The sequence below is a fragment of the Dipodomys merriami genome, unplaced genomic scaffold (genome assembly GCF_024711535.1).
Source record: "Dipodomys merriami isolate MVZ:Mamm:240054 unplaced genomic scaffold, mDipMer1.0.p SCAF_2, whole genome shotgun sequence".
Classification (NCBI taxonomy): Eukaryota; Metazoa; Chordata; class Mammalia; order Rodentia; family Heteromyidae; genus Dipodomys; species Dipodomys merriami.
The window spans coordinates 25885335-25904942 of record NW_027203381.1 but is presented as its reverse complement, the minus strand read 5'-3'; positions in this window follow the sequence as shown (position 1 = coordinate 25904942).

The window sequence follows — 19608 nt, the reverse complement described above, 5'->3', positions numbered from 1 at the left end:
CCTCAAACTACGCTAGCTTAGAACAAGGCAAGCCTATTTTATCCTTACTCTGTCTGGTCCTTTAGAAAGGCTATGGGGTTCCACTAGCAGTTCTATCACTACTTGGAAGAGAAGCATATTGAGAATTGAAATATTGTTGGTCTTATAATTTAATACATGAGCAACAAATCTATATTGTGTGAGATCTATCACTGAATGATCTGGTCTTCACTATTTCACTACTTTCCTTATCCCCACAGAACTGGAAAGCCAAACTAGGACTGTACCAGGTTTGTAGGAAGGACAAATTCATGCATTTGTAACACACCCTAATGACTATCAAAACATCTGCTCAACTAGTAAAAAATATACAAGCATTTAAAATATGAAATCTTGTTTAAAAAATTACACCTTTGAGTGTACAAATGATGCAAGACAAAATTTTAAGCCATAAAATTAGTATTTTCTTGTGTGATTACCCATGAATTGAGTCTCTTTATATAAAGAAAAACTCATACAAGTACAATTTGATTCTTTTACACTTTGGGGAAATATATTCTAAAATATTAGAAAGTAAAATAAAGTAAAATTGTATATTAAGCCTGTAAAAAGAGGACAAAGTTATAAATGATCTATAAATAGAGGAAATAGAAGAAAAGTAATGGTCACTCACATCTGTAATTCTAGCTATTCAGGAGGCTGATAACTGAGTGTCACAATTCAAACAAGCCCAGGTGGAAAATCCATGAGAATTTTATCTCCAATTAACTATGAAAAAGCTAGAAGTGAAGCTGTGGTTCAAGTGGTAGAGCCCCAGATTTGAATTGAAATGCTATGGGTCAATATTCAAGAACTGAGTGCAAACCCAGATAAAATTATAAGATCAAATTGAATTCATAAAATAAAATCCCATTTTCTCCTACCTTTGTTTGTTTGTTTGTTTGTTTTTACAATACTAGGGATTGAACTCCGGGCATCAAGCTTGCTAGGCAGTCACTAACACTGTAGCCTCAGCTTCTTAGTTCTGTTAATCCAGAAAATCCTCAGAGCTGCTCTAAACAGAAAACCAAAAGGAGATACATTAAATCTGGGAACTCATAAATGCAGAGTGCAATTCAGGGAGGTTTGAAATTTCTATTTGAGTGTGGAATTAAAGCAAAATATTTTAATGGAAGAAGGAGGGAGAGAGAGAAAAAGGAAGAAGGAGGAGGAGGAAGGAGAAAGAAAGAAAGAACAAGGAAGTTGAAGGAGAGGGAGAAGGGAAGGGAAGAGAAAGGAAGGAAGGGAGGAAGGAAGAAAGGAAGGAAGGAAGGAAGGAAGGAAGGAAGGAAGGAAGGAAGGAAGGAAGGAAGGAAGGAAGGAAGGAAAGAAGGAAGGGAGGAAGGGAGGAAGGAAGAAAGGAAGGAAGGAAGGAAGAAAGGAAGGAAGGAAGGAAGGAAGGAAGGAAGGAAGGAAGGAAGGAAGGAAGGAAGGAAGGAAGAGAGGGAGGGAAGGAAGAAGGAAAGAATATTCACCATTACAAAAGCAAACTAAGGATCTATTTCTAGGACCAGAAAGAATAAATCTCTATCAGACCAACCTTCCACAGGTAACATTTATAAATCTTTGACTCCATGAGCTGCTTATTTGAAGGCAGTACATGGAGAACAAAGGTAAATAGATTTGGAAAATAGGTAAAAAATTACAAATACTGTACTTGAGACTATGTTAAGTATAGCTAGCTAGCTAGCTTGGTTGGTTGCTTGGTTGCTTGGTTGGTTGGTTGCTTGCTTGCTTGCTTTCTCCCTTCCTCCCTTCTCTTCCTTCCCTTTGCTTCCCTTCCTTTCCTCCCTCCCTCCCTCCCTCCGTCTTTCTTTTCTTCTTTCTTTTTTCTCTTTCTTTCTCTTTCTTTCTTTCTTTCTTTCTTTCTTTCTTTCTTTCTTTCTTTCTTTCTTTCTTTCTTTCTTTCTTTCTTTCTCTCTCTCTCTCTTTCTTTCTTCCTTCCTTCCTTCCTTTCTTCCTTTCTATTTCCTCTTCCTTTTTTTTTAAGTTTTTGGGGCTTGAACTCAGGGCCTAGGTGCTATTGCTGAGCTTTCTTCACTCCTGCATCTGTAGTGATTATTTGGAGATAAGAATCACCTGTTGGGGCTGGCTTTGAGCCACAATCCTCAGATCTGCCTCCTGAGAATCAAGAATTACAGGTGAGAGCCACTGGCATCAGCTTTGATTAAAGCTTTTAATTAAGAAAACATTAGCCTGAAGACTGACATTTGCCTACACTGAAATTCTGATAGAACTTTCATACTTTTTACTGTGTTAAAGAACTAGAAGACAGAACTTATAGCAATGTAGCCTTTGGTAGTCAGGGGATAAATGACAGGAGGAAGCCACAAAGGGTAGGCGGGAGGGGCGGGTTAATTCTGATATTTCTGCTTTATTCCTGAACTTCATGTATGTTGCTTGATTCTAAACCTAATTCAATATCAGAACACCAAAGTAAATCTAAATCTATATAAAGGATAGTTTTTAATTGACCTTAACTGAATTATAGAAGTGTGACTTTAGAATAAAAGAAATCATTGTAACTACATATAGAAAAATTAGCAGAATAAAAATCCAAATCTGAAGGGTTCAACTAGAATGATAATTAATTTAATAATAATCAATTTAGTAATCATACTTGACTATTTTATTAAATATATTAGGAATTTATTTTTAAAATATTGAAGAACAAGCTTATCTAACCCCTGACCTAATATTTAATTATAAATTTCAGGCAGATAACACACTGACAGCATAAAGTTTGTTGTGCCAAAATTAGCTTTTACTGAATTTAGTGATTGCTATTCTAAATGAGACTTTTTGACTAAAATTAATTAAAGTAAAATGACGCTTTAATAAATCAAGAAAAATGTATATTTGGGAAATAAAAATAAGCTTCTAAATAATCCTTAATTTTTAAAACAAAGTAAATGTAGGAAATACATAAAAAACATGGTTATATATACAGAATATCAAAAAAACAAAAATTTGTTGGTAAGACAGAGTCTAAAGCGAAAATTATTGCTGTAAATGCTTATATTAGAAAGGAAAAACAGGATCTGGGAAGGTGGCTCAGTATTAGAGTCCTTACCTTGCATGAATGAGGCCCTTGGTTCAATTGCTCAGCACCACATAAGCAGAAAAGACCAGAAGTGGTGCTGTGGCTTAAGTGGTAGAGTGCTCAGCATCCAGGCCCAGAGTTCAGGCCCTACGACCAACCAAAAGAAAAAAAAAAGACTTTTTTTTTTTCATTATATAAAGTTTTATTTGTTGCTCCCTCCTTTTTTTTTTTATTGGAAAATACTGTACAGAGGGGTTACAATTATGGGCAAGATAGTGAGTACATTTTTTTTTTGTTTTCTTCCAAGACCTGAGTTGGAGCTAGTCGCTCAGCCAGCGAAATGAACCCCAAGATAAGGATTCAAATGTTTTTTTTTTTCTGTCTTGCGATTGTTTCTAAGGTGATTTCTTTGTTGCTTTGTATGTCCCTCCCCCACGGTATAACCCCGGCTCGCACTGTATTTGATGTTGGTATAATTTGTGGAGGGGAAGGGAAAAATCAAAAATTTTTAAATAGGGATACAGATGGACCCATTGCAACAATGAGATGTACAAGTTGTTATGTCGAAAACGAACTTTACAACTTTGGGCCGGGTATAGGGGTGGGGGTAGGGAGTGAGGAGGGGTGGGAAGGGAAAACAAAGGAGGATGCCACTATGCTTGATAAGAAATATACTCATTACCTTGCCCTTGTAATTGTAACCCCTCTGTACGGTATTTTCACAATAAAAAAGGAAAAAAGAAAAAAGAAAAACATTTATAATCAATAAACAAAGATTTTAACCTAGTGACATGTTTAGAGGAAAGAATATCAAATTAAGAAAAGGCTGGTTGTTAGTGGCTCTCCCCAGTTATTTGAGAGGCTCAAATATGAGGATTATGGCTCAAAGCCAACCTGGGCAGGAAAATCTATCACATTCTTATCTCCATTAACCTACCTAACAATGAGAAGTTCACAAGTGGCTCACATGGTAGAGCACTAGCATTTAACAAAAACACTACAGGTCTGCACCCAGGCCCTGAATTCAAGTCATCCTGCTAACAAAAAATTAATTAATTAATTGAAAAAGAAAATAATGAATACCTAAGAGGTCAACTGGAGGCAATTAAATATGCAACATTTATTTCTTTTAAAATATTGATAAAATTGATTTTGAAAAGAATCATAGAAGTAGAAAATATCACAAAGGAGAACAAAGGGCATCCATACAGAGATACATATGCAATGATCACAGAAATAACATAGGACTTAACACAAACAAAAGCAACAATGTTCATGAAACAAAAATACCTTGATAACATGTAAACATGTTTACAATATTAAAATGAAAATTTAATGTTATACTTACTTTATACTCCATACTTTACATTTTATACTTTACATTTCATTTTAAAATTCATAAAATGTCTAAACCAAATTTGATCAAAACTTAATAAACCAGAAATAAAATGGAACTATCTTTATCTGATGAAAAATACCTCAGAAAATCTACAGCTAATGTACTGATATTGTAATTGAAAGCAGTCTTCCTAAATAAAATACCAAGTCTAACTCCATCCTCTCTCAATATTTTTGTTCCATTTCAATGGAGGTATCATAAAGATAAGGATAACAAGATATGCAATAAAATAAGGATAAAGTATTAAAAACATACGGATTTGAAAATAAGATTTTAAAAATTCTGTTTATAAGTAACATAGTTATTTGGATAACTCAGGAGGTGCTATAAAATAATTATTGGAACTAACATTTATCAAATTAATAGTATATGAGCTCAATGATTAAAAGTAAAAATTAAGATAGGTAATTTTGCAACAAAACTCATGAAGACAAACTGAAAATAATCATATTTATTTATAACATTATAATACCTAAAGGAGATAGGACAAAATTATGCTAACCATAATATATTACTAAAATAAAAAATAAATAAGAGAAGGAAATATATTACAAATATCAGAAGATGTAATATTTTCTAAATATTTTACATTATGTAAATATGCATAAATATATACATATACTTCACACCAATCTCATACTTCTGCAATAGTTTATAGAAAATTATATCAAATAATTTTATATATTTTTGGCAATCTCATCTATAGTTAACATACCTTAATAAAAAGATGCAAAAATATATACAGATCTTAGCATTGTAAATTATATTAGAAGAAAATTGAAAGTATTATGGTCCTGAAAATAATTGCTAATAGTCCAAATTTTCTTAACAGTACAGTAGCAATAACTATGAGATTAAAATATGATAACTTTTATCAAAATGTAGATGTATTGTTCATCTAAATACATTACAAGTCAGTAATTCACAAATTTGGTTAAAATATATGCAAAACAGTTATCTGTTAAACTCTTGAATATCCAGAATAAGTAAGGAACTCTTCAATTCAAAAAGACAAATAACTTGTTAAATGACTAAAACATTTGAATACAACTTTCATCAGGAAGGTATATGTGTTCCATAATTATATGAAAAAATGAACAATATTTTTCATCAAAACATTTAGTATTAAGAATAATAGGTTGGTATCTATGTACCAATTTTAAGGAAATACAAGAAAACGTTGAACATGGTGATAAACAGGAGTGAAAGCAGAGATGGGGTTGAGGCAGACTTATTAGATAGAGGCCTGAGGAACTTCCCTGAACAAACAAGTGTACATGTTTGGACAGAGGTTTAGATTACACAGACCTATGGAGTCATCAAAGTCCATTAATGTATGCTTAGAATCTCTTTAGATGTAAATTCAAACTTAGAATGATTAATGTTGAATAATAATCCCTTGTCATGGTTATATACTTGGGGAAAATAGATTTCTAACTCTTCTCCAATTTTTCAGATTATTTAACAGAAATATGAGGAAATGGAATGAGGGAAATTCAGACAACAAAATATATAAGTAAATGATATGAATTCTGTGATAGCCTTGAGTGGCCTTCTTTGGAAAGATACTACAAAGTAAGTAATTTCTTTGGCAACATACTTCCTTAATCCACTTTTGTTTTTAACAGAATATATATAAAACTACAACTTGGACAGATAGGTTGAATGCCATTTTTGAGATCTCATTCCCTTTCATGCATACCTGTTTCTCTAATATACTAAAGATTGTTAAACAATAACAATAAACTGAAAGAAATACCACCATAATATCCTCAAATGTGGTCCCATTATCAGAACAAAACTCTGAAATTTCATAGAAAAGCAACTCACATACACCTTAAATCTATTAGGCAGAGACTGATAGTGGGAAACAGATATGCAGCACAACAGTCTGAGTATAAATTCTTAATATTCTGAGATACATTCATCTTTGAGTGTCAGTGCTACATAGGCCTCCAGTAGACATTTCCTGTAGTCTTGATAATTTGAGCTACTTAGAGATGTACACATTTGTTTTGGAAAGATAGAGCCTTTTCCTATGTATATTATTGCAATATTATTTTGAACGTTCCACACACTGTGTATTCTTTCACAAACAAACTGGGGTTGGCACCTTTAGTTAACACTTTTTTGTCTTTCTCAGACATAAAGGAAGGCTGAAGTTCAGAAATCCCACAACATTGGTGAATTACATGCCAGAGTTGATATTTAATTAAATTATGACTATCAGTATTAATTTTTATTCCTCAATTTAATATTTTCCCAATATTTTATAGGCCTGTTAATTAAGGAAAATGCTTTCATGACCTTTAGCCCCCAAAAATGGAAGACAGAGTGACATATTCCCATTTTAGAAAAGGATAAGACTAAAATTGCCATTTAATTTAATATAGGGAGAGTTATTGACTTCATATAAATTCAATTAATTTTTGTATTAAATGCTATTAATATCAAGAATATGCACTCCTATATTGTTGACTGAAAACTATTAAAATTATGGTTCTTATAGTTTTCTAAATTGCTAATTTTGAGCAAGTCTAGAAAGACTTCCTTGATGGTTTTCTACAAAGATGGCCTTGGATAGAGTTGGTTCTAAATGTTTCATTAGTGGCTCAGTAGTATCTTTGCTAAGTAAACTCTTTTTCCATCTTCCAAAGGAGTCATAATTTGTGAATAGGTAATTTATTTTCTAGGTCCCTAGGCATCTAAGAAACTGGACAGCTTTGTGCAATCTATGAAATTGTAATATAGCTATGTCAAAATATCATAGGAGATATGCGTAACAGACTTTTATTACTGTAATAGGAACCTTAGAGAAACAGTTGGAAGGGCTCAAGGTTTACTTTGGTACACTTTCATAGGTTCTTTTCTAGATTGGCTGAATACATCTTTTTTTGTTCTGGGAAGAAAAATGATGGAAGTGTGTAAGAGAGCAGAGATATTGACCTCAAGGTAGCCAGTAAAGGAAGAGGAACAAACAAGATCAAGACCCATCATTCTAGGGCAAAACCCCAATCATGTATTTTGTCCTACTAGTCATCACATTCTACTTTTCATGAACTCCTGATGATACCACCTTCTTTATCTTATTTTTATTTTTTTGCCAGTTCTGGGGCCTGAACTCTGGGTCTGGGCGCTGTCCCTCAGTTCTTCAGCTCAAGGCTTGTGCTCTACCACTTGAGCCACAGGGCCATTTCCTGCTTTGTCTGCTTATGTGGTGCTAAGGAATTGAACTCAGGGCCTCATGCATGCAAGGCAAGCACTCTACCACTGAGCCACCTTCCCAGCCCCAATACCGCCTTCTTATACATCTAGTGATTGAGCCAGAGCCTTCAGTTTCCAAGTGCTGATAACCAATGTAGCTAGTTACAACTCTCCAATACATGAACCTATATGGAATATCTACAGCAGGGGAAGATCTCATTTATATTTTGTAAGAGAAATCAACTTTCTCCAAAGTCTCCAGGCCATTGCATAGCCAGAAATCAGCAGCATCCTCACTAAATATGAACTCAGTTATGTCTACAACTCTGGCTCATCATGAAAGAATGAGACATATTCATTAAGCACATATAATAAAAAATAAAATTGACATAATTCCTGTAGAATTTAAAAACTCAATAAGAAATACTTCCTTATAAAGCATGTACAATATTTTATTTGTACTGATTTTCACAAATTGTTCTAAATATTTTCTCAAACCCTACTACAAACACTAAAAGAGAGTGAGAATGCTGATTTTCCTAAACTCTAGCAGGTAATTATGGGTAAATATTAATTATAAAATATAGAAAAATTTCACCCTGCCTCCCCCAGCCAAATATCCTTCAGATTAGAACAATATCTAGGTAAAGGAGATGATTTAACAAAAACAAACTGAATAATATGTGAATTTTCTCCCTTTGGGTTGAGATATGACCTTCAGTGTCTGAAAATTTTTTAACATTTTATTTTTCCTGAGAAAATTAAGAAAAAAGTTTCATTATGAATTACATACATATACATATGTATATTGGCATACATATTCTGAATATTATGTATGTATGTATATCTATGTATGCACACACCCATAGAAACATAATTCTCTGTAAATACATAAACCAACAAAACCTCACTCCCTTGATGAGAGCTTGGTGAGTATTTCTTTCCTTTAGCAAAATTCTGATGAACTGACATTTCAGGTTCATGCAAACAAAATTCCCCACAGAATGAATTTATTATTTGTATCATTATTAATATTACACTCGGCTCTGTGTAGGATGCCTTCAAAAGATTCCACTGTCCTTTGTTGTGTTTGACTGTGTGATTTTGATTAGCAAACCTGCACACTTCCTCTAAGTTTCCTTCTGAGCTTGTGCAGTTAAAATAATTATAATAAAATCTATTAACTGCTTGTTACTGCAGGGGGAAAAGGCACCACATCCAAGCTTCCATCTGCAACCATTGATTCTGAAGTGGTGAGTGACAGTTCCCCACCGCCTAAGTAGGTTATAACAAGCTAGCTTCAGGCTGCAACAGCCAGTAGAGTGCAGAGGAGAAACGACTGGCCTCCAAACTTGTCTTAAGCCTCAAGAAAGAAAGAAAAGGGGGGGGACGTCTCTGCCAATAACTGCAGAGCCCACTCTCACATTCAGCAGCAGGAGCTTTGTAATTGCCAACTCGTTTTAATTCCCACTCACACCTTGGGGGGACAAGGCAGAGAACTCTCTCTAACGGATAGTAATAAAACTATTATTCATCTAATCACCCACAAACACATGTGTTTCTTTTGTAACAACTCTGTTGCCCTCATCCCATAAAACATACATACACACAAGCACGCGCGCGCACACACACACACAAGCCAACTTATGCAAATGAAAAGCACAATGGTGAAGACAATGGAATTCAAAAGAATAGGCTGCTTTGCAGACCTAGGAAAAAATCCACATTATATTCATGCTTTTACCCTACTATTCCAATGAATCTTCTCAATCCTACCTATCAAGTTTAAGACCCTGTATTTAGTGATAAGGAGAATCTTCATTATTATTTATACCTTTCAAATGAAATCATTCTTTTTGCTTCAATGATTGGACTCAATATATCCAATGACAGCACATTTCAAATTGGAAGCTGACTTCACTTCCTCCTTGATTTTGCATATGACTACTTACAGGAACTATTGAACACATATAAACATTCCCTTATCTTTGCCAAGATGCATTTGCATTTATGTGTGTATACGTATGTGTGTGAGTGTGCACATTTGGTATGAACTGAATTTATCTGATACCTTTGTTTCGGGCAAATATACATATTCTTCATTGTAGTACGATTCACAGAAATGTGTTTGTCAATGCATACACACTAGTTGTCAAGTGTTTTATATTACAGTGGACCAGTGTAATTATGAGGAAGGACTCTAAAACAATTACATTGTGACCTAAATATGGAAATGTTCAAAGTGTCAAATATGTCAACCCAGATTCTTGATGGTCTCTAGAAGACTACTTGGAGTGATATGGTTTGGAATATTTGAAACATAAAAAACATAAACTTTGAAATATGTCTGTCATAATTTTTTTCTTTAAATCATATTAAGAAGAAAACTAACAAACTAAGTACAAAAGGTAAAATAACTGGAAAACTAATATAAAATGCCCAGTTTTAGCCTTAACACATATTTCTTAATAAATGTTCAATATTTTAAAATGAAATCTATATTTAAAAATTCATTTAGAGCTGGAGGCCTGTCTCTAAAGGCACAGTACCTGTCTAGTAAGTTTGAGGCTGTGCACAAACCCCAATATTGCCGAGAAATTGTTTCCTACTATTGAGTTTCCCAATGGGGGAAAAATCATCTCCTGCAACAAAAATCCAACTGTTTACAACTATGGATATTCTCTGATAGATATTTTAGGTAAGCATGGTTCAACAAGAAGCAAATCTGGAAAACTTGGTTGGTGCTCAAGATCATGGAAACATAACAATGACAACATTTGAGGAAGCAGTATGATCTTAGTAGAGGTTTAAATGCTATTTTTTAACAAATGTTTCATGAAATGTGAATGGAAACACACATACTTCTGATTGTATTATTCCCGTTGTCTATTTTTTTTTCAGAATTTCCAAAAATCCTAAGAGCCCTGAGTTACTGTTATTGTGATACTGAATTCAGCTGCCTACAGTTGGACTAAGAAGCAGGCAAAATTTACCAGAAGTGAGAGTTTCTTTAATTTTCCTCTTGATCATAGGAAATGTCAGGAATTTTGACCTATTTAGACAAGAGGAAATGTGTCCTCAGATCACAAAGATGGTGGTAGGTATGTCAATAGTGTTGTTCTTGACATTGTTCATTCCTATCAGCAGTGCATAAAATGGTATATCTCAGAATTGAAGAATGTTACACAAAGGAGACTACCTTCTGAAGCTTTATCAACATAGTTGGGTATAAAAAGACAAATGCTCTGTTTGAATATATTCATTGAACAGGGAATATGGAAGTTCTAGATTGTAACTGAATACCATAAAATGAATGGATGTAGGCAGGAAAAAAAGGTTGATCATATTTTCATAGTTTATATTGTACATGTTTCTTTATTCCCTTAATCAACTTGCTGTGTTTTATTTCTATTCATGAGGAAATATGCAGTTATAAATAATCACAATAATAACTAGTAAATAATAAATACCATGGTAATACTCCTCACTGTACCATCAATGATCTCTTAGTGTGTTTTTACCATTCAGTATATTAAATGCTTTAGAAAATGCTTCAGTGAAGCTTTTCAGGCACCTCTAAAGTAGGGGTTCTTGTTACAGTCATGTTCAAGATGAATAAATAGAGATTACAAAAGAAGAATAAATGACAATTCAAAAGACTCGGTCCTTAGAACTGGCAAAATTAGAGTAACACATGTTGGAGATTCCCTGGAAAGAAAACTCAAGTCAAATATTTGAATGAAACTAGTCAGTTGTAAAGTGCAACAAACAGCATTAGAAGGGAGGAAATGGAAAGAAAAGGAAGCTGGTGTTATGTTCATCATCAAAGAGGTTATCACTGTGGTTGAATGAACTATAGCACTTGAGGATAATTTCAGAAGCTATATTTTTCATATATAACCCAATCAAGGTGAGTAGGAGCTGGGATATGTCTGCTTAATTTTTGTTAGTTATTAATTGAAGACAATTGGTGATTTCCTTCCTCATATAGTTTTTTTTAGTTTTTCAGACAGAAACTCCAGACAATAACCCAAAGGTTGACAATCAAGCCACCAGAACTGAAGTATGTATATGTATATATACATATACATGCATATCTATATATATATATGTAAGTAGGCATGACATTGGAGCCAATAATAACACACGAATTTACCAGTAGCTCTGTGTTTTATATAATATGAAGTTAATTTGGTTACAATGTCGTATTTGTAAATATGCTTTAGAGTTGTACTAGAATACTAGTAATATTGATTTTTCTTAGTTTGTATTTTTATTTGAGGTTGGTTTGGTTATGAGGAAACACTGGGAGATACTCAGGCATTTTCAAAGCCATAGGCAGCTTCTGAGGTACTGCTGTCTGGTTTGAGGTCTGTCTACAAAGCTCATAGACTAACTTCTGTACAAATATCTCTGATGAAAAGCCCAACACTCTTCAACGGAGTAAAGTTGACTCCAATATCTCCTTTCAGAGAATCTCAGTCTTCTGAGAACACCTGTGCCCTTCAGTCTTCCCTGCGTGCATTAAAGATCTTCTAGGACTTTATGAAGTGACTACAGTAGTAATGTACCCTTGTGATTTGATCTGTTGGGAGAAGGAGTCCGTGACCTGAGAGGAAGACACTTGTTAGCAAAACTGTGTCCCCCACTGTTTTTACACAATACTTGAAAATTCACCAGCTGAGACTGAGTTCTTGGGGAGTTACGTGTTATCTATGGACTGTTCTTCTGGTCTGGTTGGCAATGCTTTGATTGTTAACCTCTCCCATGGGAATTTGAATTATATGACTTAATCGCACATTACACTTTAGGTTACAGAGATCCTAGAACGGAATCAATGTCACAATGGAAACATTATGATTGTTACTTTAGAGGGAAAAGTGACAATGTATACTGATTTGGTGATGACATACGGGAGGGAACCTTGGACAATATTAAGAAGTAGGCAAGCCTTTGCTTTTATGACAATAATCTTGGGGAAAGAACCAGGGATAAATAAGAGGGAGGTACAGTCCTTAAAATGTATTTTGCCTTGAAACAGGTTTCCATATGGGCAAATTCTTTAATAAATATCCTAGAAGAAACAATTTATATTCATGGAGCAATAAGGTAAATATGACAGAAGAGCCCATTAAATGCAGTTATAGGGAAAACAATACCATGAAACTCTGCAAGGATATTAACTGCAGACAGAGGAGTGTTACAGCTAAAGATGCCCGAGAAAGAGGACCCTGCCCAGCACAGTCCTTCTGTCCTTCCTTGTGCATTAAAATAATTACAAGTCTTTTTTCTTTTTTCTTTATTTTTCTTTCAGCAGAGGTATGGTTAAATATAGAAAGAAAGAATAAATAAAAATTAGAAGCAATGAAAAAAGGAGAAACAGAAAGGGATTTGAAAGTGATGCTTGATGGCTATTCTGCTTAAAATTAGAAATTGGTTTGTAATTCAGTTGAAAGAGATGTAGATGAAAGGGACTCTGTGCAAGCCTCCTATGGACATGATATAAGAAATCAACTACTGAAAGCATCCACAAGCTTAAATCTCCCCCTTTGGCTTTTAGCTGTACTCAGGGTTGAAAGATCAGAGGCCACATATTGGAAACAAGCAGATCCTCAACTAAGTACTAAAAAAACTGGTATCACAACTGTTATCCTATACCAGAATCAGAGACATATTTGGAGGAGTTGACTTATGAATCCCACATAATGTACAGCTATTGGAACTTAATTTAACATGAATGTTTTCTTGCTTTTCTATACTCAAAAGTGATGACTTTCTCTAGAGACTTTAATCTTATGGTAAAGAAAAAATCAGGATAGCAGTTGTCAAGAAAATACCTGTTACTTCTATAAGAACCACCATTATTGCTATTGCACAAAATACAATGTAGAAAACCAAATCCAAAAACATTCCACTTGAAATAATTCAACATCTTGACAGGAAATGTGATTACATTTAATTCATGTCCTTAATTCAGTGTGTCCAACTTGTGACTATGAACAACTCAAAATACTTAGCTAATGTCTACTTTTTGAAGGGCCTTTTATCTAATTAGTGGGACACATGCAATGAAATCAATCTATGCCTCAATATTTTGAAGTACAAATTGTAAATAAAGGGAGTTTCAATTTCAGGGAATAACACGAAGAAGGTGAATTTAACCTTACTATGCAGGATTAATTTGATATAAAAGGGACAAAGATTATTCTGGATTATTAGGAGAACATGAACAAAGATGCATGTATCAAAAGCAGGAATAAAAATGAGATATAAGTGGATGTCCTGTCATATCCCTGCAATCCCAACACTTTGGTGTGTGGGGAAGCTTGAGACAGGAGAATCAGGAGTTCAAAGCCAATATAGGCTACATAATGAAAACTTTCCTTAACATAGAAAGTACAGTATAGTGTACTCTTAACCATAGGGAAAGTAAATATAAACAATTTGGCATGTTTTTTTTTTGGTCTGTGTTGCACTGAGAGACAAACTGGACATTTAATAGAACATAAAAAGTGTTAAGACAAGAAGGAATTTCTATGTTAAGAATATAGTTATTCAACAGGAACTCCTCTTTAGAATTGTGCAATCGAACATGGAGTGTAAAACTTGGATAATTATACCTTTCACAGGGGTGCTGATGAAATGCAGAATCCCCTCCAAGGTTGGGAAGTATTTCTTGTTTTTATATTACATGCTTCACAATAAACTATTGAGTATGTGGCATTCCAATTTCAATTTTGTATAACTTAATAATAATTTCCAAATTCCACATCTTCTACTTACAATGGTTAAACAGTAGTGAGATATAGATATTAGAATAAAAATGCATTTCAGCACAATGCCAACCCTATGTCAGGGGAAGAATCCACTTCCCATTGTTCTATTGTATCTGTATCTCTAAATTGCTCAGCATTTCTGGAACTCTGTTATCTAAGACTTTATCTATGCAGGAAAGCTGAAGCAATTGCCCAGAATTTGAGGCAAACAGAACAAACAATGAAAAATAAAACTAGATTTTAAAATAGATTTTTAGACTGCCTTATCAACTTGTGCAGCTTACAAATGTCCTCAATGGACAAGCAAACTCTTCATCTCCAGATAGGTGCAGTGTTTTGTATGGAGGACTGCGGTAGGAGGATTGCTTGAAGCCAGGAGTATGAGACCAGAATACATAGCAAGACTCTATCCCAAAAGCAGAGATTGATTGATGATGATAGATTGATAGAATAAGTAAAATAAAATTTGCCATTATTAACCAATAAGAGCACAGAGCCACTACAACTACTAAAATACCTCTGAGAGGAAGACAGACTCCAAACAAAAGGTTTATATGATACATAAATGTATCATACAAAATGTCTTGCAAACTATAGACGTTTTATTTATTTAATTTATTCACAAGGATGTGTAAGAGCAAGAAATAGTTAAAACAGAAATCTAAGTCAGCTTACAGATCCCAGCAACAACAGGCTCTCATTAATTTTGTTTATTTACTTTTTATTTCTTGCCCTAAATTGTTGTGTTCTAATAGCATTAATGAAAATGAAATTGGACAGTGTGATTGAAAAATAGTCTCCTGCCTTGAAAATAAATGTGTCCGCTTTGCCTTGATAGTTATTTTCTATAACCATAGGAGATCATTACCTGCTTGGGCCATTCAGTTCTATCCATGGTGCATGAGCTATTTCAGTCTTTGGTTTTAAGGGAAATTATTTTTCAGAAAGCCTGTGTTAACCAGGTCTCAGAAGACCACTGACAGAGTTTAAGAATCAAGAATTAAGCTTTATACAAAGCTCTTACTTAAAACTGTTTTTTGAATTCAATTAAATAGTGACTATGAATGTCTCTGACCAGTAATAAACCTTATGCCATGTGATTAAACTTGTTGATAATAGATGATGTATAACTTTTTTTCATTAAATATGTATTTCTAACTCTTGTCACTGGTGTGAGTTGTATGGTTTGAATATTTTCTCTACTATATAGTGATTAAATAGGTCATATGCATTTTCATGTATTTCTACTCTTATGTGGCATGACATATTACAGAATGAATGTGTCTACGTGTAGCTTTGGTTCTCACAAGCTAATGAGTCTTCAGTAATACATGGAAGAGGAGAATTGATGTGTAACCCCCATCCATGTATATGATGATACAGTAGAATATATATTACCAGGATTGTAATTATTAACACTGATACAAACAATGGAGAACAATTTTTGTTGCTCCAGTTTCTCATATATTTTTGAGTTTCCAATGCAATATTTGTTCATTTAGGGGGTATAAAAGTGTTATCTTTCAGGATCCCACAATTTTTTCTTCTTCTCAGAAATTCCAGTGCATTCCACTAGTCAGAATAATTAATAATTTAGCTGTGATTGAATCTAAACACAAAGAAACATAGGTTAGAAAAATGTTCTACCAGCTTTCACCTTTCTCTACATTTTTGGGGAGAGGGGGTAGGACTAAGGATTGAACTCTGGGCCACATGATTATTCCATCCACATCTCCTGACAATTTTTGCCTTGATTATTTTTGAAACTGTGTCACATTATGTCTAGGCTGTCCTGAGTTAAATCTTTTTATACATGGTCCCTGGTGCTGCTAGCAATGACTGGCATGTATATTGTGCCTAGCCATTTTCAGTTTCCCATTCTGGACTAAGAGGAGTTCACCACCTTGTTCAGCCATCAATCAAGAGGAAGTCTTGAGAACTTTTATTCTGTAGAATAAGCTCAAGCAACCGTCCTCCAATCTCTAACTCCCAAGTATCTAGAATTGCACACTTAAGCAACCAACATGGCTCTATTTTCCTTTTGGTGATTTTCTTATAAACAAAATGTACTTTGAACAAGTTTACCCACTCTATTATATTCTTTATATATCCCCAATCCCTTTAAAATTTTCTTACTAACCCTATTTTTCTATACAGCTCATTTCTTGTGTCTTATGTAAACAATATTATTTTGAATTGTGATTAATTTTCCTTTGCAAATTCTTGTTTCTTTTCTTACTGTATTTTTTATTGTGAGAATACTGTACAATGGGGTTACAATTACATGGGCAAGATAATAAGTACATTCTTATCAAGGATTGATATATTTTATTGTAAAGATACCGTACAGAGGGGTTACAGTTACATGAACAAGATCATGAGTACATTTCCTATTGAGCATGGTTACCCCATTGTTGCCAGTTTATTTGTATGTTTGGTGACTTGAGACTATGAGTTGTATTTTATTGAAATTATGCTAGACATAAATCCAGAGAGATTTATTTCTCAATTCTGTTTGGAATGACTCTCATGTAATACTGTTTTTTATTCTTTTTGTGCACAACAATTTTTTTCTACTTTAATTTCTTAGCATCACAGAAATTATAGAATATTTTCTTTTGATCTAACTACTAGTGCCATTACATTAGGGTTACATGCATTCTCTCTTTGTATTTGCTTTTGGCTTCAAGTTACTATTGTTTATGTACTTAATTTTTTTTAATTTTCTTTATTTTTCCTTAGAGATTCTGTTTCCCTTCTTGTGAGTGTTTTCAGCATTGTTCACAAGACTTTTTTCCAACATGTTCCTAGTGAATTCTTGATCTTCCATATTTCTAATCTACAATTGCACAATTCATTTATTGATCTATTTTATAAAATACAGAATTGTTTCCAAGGTACTCTTCCCTAAATAATTGTGTTCTTGAAATAATAGTCCATTTCCAAACCTAATTAGTGATGACTGGAGAAAACATGAGTTTGTATATTTTTAATTACCATAGACAGCAGTGAACATTCTCTGTCCTAGGACACAGACTCAGATGGTAACAGGGTAGCAGGGAGTCACAAATGTAATCTTCACTATGACAAGACTGAGATCTGGAGGATCCCAGTTCAAAGCCAGCCCTAGCAGAATTTCCCACAAGTCTCAGTCCAAAAATAAACAGTAAAATATAGGACTGGAGGTATGTCTCAATTGGCTGCCTGTAATCAAGCAGGTACACCTCCTGGAGTTCAAACATAATTACCAATAAAAACAAGTAAACAAACAAAATTTACCCTAAAAATAAACTAGAAATTGTCCATTTCTGATAGGATCATGTTAGATGAGGAGGAATATTTAGTCCATTTAAGAACGAGTTCAGCCTGTACATTTTTCACTATTATTGCTGATCCTAACTTACCGTGTGTATATAGATCACATTTTAAGAACCAGGTTCTAGTTTTCATATGTCTGTGCTTTGTTTTGCTGTGTCTGTAACTAAAAGGTCATTGATTCCCTCTCCCTTTCCCTTGTTTTCTTTTTAATCCATACCTTTCTTTTGTTATTGTTGCTAGATCTGCTATGCAACACCTGGGCTTAAATGACACTACTTTCAAGAAAGTTTTTTCAAGCCTTTACAAAGAGTAATGCTTAAGAATGTAGCAACTATTGTTGCATGTATTGTATATTTTATTCTTGTTTATTAATTCAGTTCATTATCAGGCCAAGTGTTGATAGAAGGAGTGGATTTCCATGTATCCAATTTCTTGCACCTAGGGCTTAGCACATTTTGTGATACAGAGCAGACATCCGGTAAATATATTCTGATTGGCAATTCCTCTTTAGAAGGAACAATAAAATTCATGAAACACATTTCTATCTTTGAAAAATTAATTTCTCTCCTAACACATTGAAGCAATTTTAATACACAGACCTAAGGTTAGAATGAATGTACTAATCCGACATACCCTATACTTCTTTAGTCATCTTGTTCAAACAATGGAATTGTTTGTTTTGTTTAAAGGCCAAAGCCTGTTAGTACGTATCATGGTAAAAAAAAAAAATAAGGCAAAATATCATATAAAAGTTATTGCAATAGGGTAAAAGAGATCACAATAGCAAACATAGCAAATCCCAAACATAGCAAGCACAGGTGCATATTGATAGCTAAGGATCGGATCAAGGAGAGGCAGTGGTTGGGAAATTACTTAAGAGAAATATCTGGGTGGAGGTGCCTTTGTTAAACCGATTTGAATTTGTGGTAAACGCAGGTCAGGGTGATCAGGTATCAAAAGTAGAGGATTTTAATTGATTGGGCCGAATTCTTGTTTATATTAGATTTGGGAGGCTGAGAATGGGGACAAAGAACTTAATCAAAAGAAGAAATCCCTCTAAAGTTTTGTCAAAGACTTGAACCTTTACAGAATTTTTTATTGTGGATTTTCATGCAGCTATCATATAGTGAACATCTATGAAACAGTTTACACTACTATTGTTACATGGATAGAACAAAACTCTTATCAAGTTTGCATCTATGTGCTTCAAATGCACTTCTAGATGAGCTATAACCAGAGGCTAATTATCCATGTCAAAGGTGAATATTACCTCTTTAATTAAAACACTGCCAATTCATTCATGATAGCCCAGGCATACTCTTTCATCTCTTTACTGCTGCTGCATGTAGCAGCTTCCTTTGTATAGAAGGATGAGTGTCTGACTTCAAAGGATGAGGCTTCAGTAGGACTTCAAAGGTGATGTGACAGATGGTGCATGAGGAAGCATGGCCCAATGCCTATTCTCACATTGAAAGGTGTTTTTTCTTATTCTAACATGAACTCTGTTGACATTTACACATGATAATGAGTATGGCATTTCATCTGCCCATGCTCCACTGCTGTAGTCCCTAAAGTTAGTTAGCCAATGAATACAGGAGAAGGCAAGTAGGCATCTTGAACAAATGGAAAGTTAGACAAAATGGCATTAAGTAACCTTTCAATAAATATCAAATTTCACCCATAAAAATGTATCTTTATTGATATAATATAGGCAATTCTGGAGTCATTGATGGTAGTTCTATATAATGGATTCATCTTTCCTGAAGTCTTACTTTGCATGGGACCTTACATTAACTTCTATGAGTTTCAACGGAAAGGTGTTACATAATGCCTATGAAACGAAATCTAAG